Source organism: Callithrix jacchus, chromosome 7, assembly GCF_049354715.1.
Source record: "Callithrix jacchus isolate 240 chromosome 7, calJac240_pri, whole genome shotgun sequence".
Taxonomy (NCBI): domain Eukaryota; kingdom Metazoa; phylum Chordata; class Mammalia; order Primates; family Cebidae; genus Callithrix; species Callithrix jacchus.
Genome location: NC_133508.1, coordinates 37,238,279 through 37,241,413, shown reverse-complemented (window position 1 = coordinate 37,241,413; position 3,135 = coordinate 37,238,279). Strand labels below are relative to the sequence as shown.

General features: G+C 57.4%; 1 pseudogene; it reads left to right on the top strand.

Annotated features, from left to right (window-relative positions):
* Positions 1 to 713: 713 nt before the first annotated feature.
* LOC100401126 (lactosylceramide 4-alpha-galactosyltransferase-like) lies at positions 714 to 1,903 on the top strand (annotated as a pseudogene).
* The last annotated feature ends 1,232 nt before the right edge of the window (positions 1,904 to 3,135 follow it).

The following is a 3,135-nucleotide window of genomic DNA, read 5'->3' as shown; positions in this document are numbered from 1 at the left end:
ACAGACCAGACTCTGGCCTGGGCTTGTGATGGTGGCATGCCATGGGTATCACTGGCTCATCCTTGGGGGAGCTCACAGGTGTGAGTGGAAGGGACCCTGCTCCAACCCCAGTCCACAGCCTGCTGTGCTTCCATTTGGTTTTTTTTTTTTAGACGAGTCTCACTCTTGCCAGGCTGGAGTACAGTGGCGCAATCTCGGCTCACTGCCAACTCTGGCTCCCAGGTTCAAGCAATTCTCCTTTCTCAGCCTCCCTAATAGCTGGGGCTACAGGTGCGTGCCACCACATCCAGCTAATTTTTTTGTATTTTTTTCCTTTTTTTTCTTTGTTTCTCATTTTAACTAATTCTGCAATAAATTTTTGTATTTTTAGTGGAGAAGGGGTTTCACCATGTTGGCCAGGATGGTCTCGATCTCTTGACCTCGTGATCTGCCTGCCTCGGCCTCCCAAAGTGCTGGGATTACAGGCATGGGCCACTGCACCCGGCCGGTGCTCCCATTTTGTAGGTGAGCAGCCAGTAGGCTAGAATTCAAGCCTTGGCCTCTGTGGCTCCGGGGGCCCATGGGCTTGGAAACTGGGCTTGGCTCTGGCTGATGGTCACAGGAAGCATTTTCCTTTGAGTTGGGAATGCCAGTGGCCTCCCTGATGGAAGGTGCTCATGTCTTACAGACCAGCCAGTTCCTGCTGGAAGCCCCTGGTCTGATCTAGGAAGATCATGTCCGAGACCCCTAACCTCCTGCTGCGGCTGCTCTGGGATGCCCCAAGGCAGCGGGTCTGCACCCTGTTCATCATCGGCTTCAAGTTCACGTTTTGCATCTCCATCATGATCTACTGGCACATAGTGGGAGAGCCCAAGGAGCAAGGACAGCTCTATAACCTGCTGGCAGATGTCCCCTGCCCCACCTTGGCACCCCTCACCTCTCCCTCCCACAGCCCCCCTCTGGGCAACATCTTCTTCCTAGAGACTTCTGACCAGACCAACCCCAACTTCCTCTTCATGTGCTCGGTGGAGTCAGCCACCAGAACTCACCCCGAATCCCATGTGCTGGTCCTGATGAAAGGGCTTCCAGGTGGCAATGCCTCCCTGCCCTGGCACCTGGGCATCTCGCTTCTGAGCTGCTTTCCCAATGTCCAGATGCTCCCGCTGGACCTGCAGGAGCTATTCTGAGAAGCACCTCTGGCTGACTGGTACACAGCAGTGCAGGGGCGCTGGGAGCCCTACCTGCTGCCGGTGCTGTCTGATGCCTCCAGGATCACACTCATGTGGAAGTTCGGTGGCATCTACCTGGACACGGACTTCATTGTCCTCAAGAACCTGAGGAACCTGACCAACGTGCTGGGCACCCAGTCCCGCTATGTCCTCAATGGCCCCTTCCTGGCCTTCGAGCGCCAGCATGAATTCATGGAGCTGTGCATGTGGGACTTTGTGGACCACTACAACAGCTGGATCTGGGGCAACCAGGTCCCCCAGCTGCTCACACGTGTCTTCAAGAAGTGGTGCTCCATCCGCAGCCCCACTGAGAGCCATGCCTGCCATGGGGTCACCATCCTACCCCCTGAGGCCTTCTACCCCATTCCCTGGCAGGACTGGAAGAAGTACTTCGAGGACATCTGCCCCAAGGAGCTGCCCCAGCTGCTCAACGCCACCTAGGCTGTCCACATGTGGAACAAGAAGAGCCAGGGCACACACTTCGAGGTCACATCCAGGGCACTGCTGGCCCAGCTCCATGACCGCTACTGCCCCACAATGAACGAGGCCATGAAGATGTACTTGTGAGGGGCTCACCAGGCCACCTCCCTGACCCGCTCCTAATGGAAGGGGCACTTGGCCACCCTTGCCTGGGAGGCGAGATTGGGGGCCCAGGAGAGGGAGGTCTGAGCTGCCACCGGGCTTAGGCTGTTGCAAAGGAGGAGCTGTGGGAGCAGGCCCAGCGGGAGGCTGTGAACACCCTCAAGACAGTGCCCTGTGTCAGGGCCAGCAGAGTGAGTTCAGTGAGTGCCTGGGGACTTCTAGATGACAGAGAAAAGAATGAACCTTAGGGCACCCCTGGGTGGTGTGGGAAGCCAGACGGTTTGGGCAGAGGTGCCCTTGAAGCCAGTGCTAAGGGGAAGGAGGGATGAGGTTCCAGAGAGGAGAGGAGGCAGAAAGAGGTAGGAGAGCGGTGGGGGGCGGGGGGAGACCCAGTCCCAGGGCCCGGGGTGGGGAGTGCTTTTCTTTTTTCTAGTTTTGGCCCCTCTTTTGAGGGGCCATCAGGGACTGAGCAGGGCAGAGGCCCAGCAGTGCCAGCCTGGGGAGCCCATTAGGGGCAGCCCCTCCTGCCCACCCCATCCTTTCTCCTCTCCAGAGATGCAAGTGGGGCATGTTCCCTGTCTATTCACTCAGACAAGGGGTGGGTGTTCTCTAAAGAAAACATCCCCTCCCCATTATAAACACAGGAGAATAATAAACAGAATAAAAGTGACCGACCGTCACCTAGTGCCCTGTGATTGCTAAAGTGCATTCAGGCTCACAGCCTCCTCCGCTTCGTTCTTCTGACCAGGAAGCTGCTGGGTGGACTGGCGGTGACTTCAACAAGGTCTCACAACCTGCCCTGCATGGAAGGGCTTGGGACCTGGCTCCTAGCCCGGCATCCCTAGTGATGGGGAGCCCCTGAGGTGGGGAATGAGAGAGGCCTGTTTTTCCCTCCTTTTTCAAGGCTCGCAAATACCTGAGGATTAATCCCACCAGCACAACCAACCCCATAACAACACTGAATCTGTTTCACATAAATGGAACCAAATGAGGACACTGAGGAGCCTACCGCTGGAGCAGGGGTGAGCCACAGCCTATCCAGGGAGGGGTCCCAGCGAGGGAGCTTTGAGGGCCTGTGGGGTCCCTCTGGCCTCAGCCTGGATGCCTGGCTGAGATCCTGGGAGGGACCTGAAGGGCCTGTGGGTGGCTCCAGGGCTGGGCCACAAGGATATCTGCTCCCCACAGGGCAAGGCCCCAGCTGGTTCACATTGTGGAAGCTGCCTGGGTGTTCCCACCAGGCTGGAAGAGAGCTTCCCAGTGGGACTGGGGCTGCTGCCAGGAGCACTGGGGCTCAGCAGGCTGCTTTATGGCAGCTGAAGCAGGAGATCTTCATTAGGCTCCATTT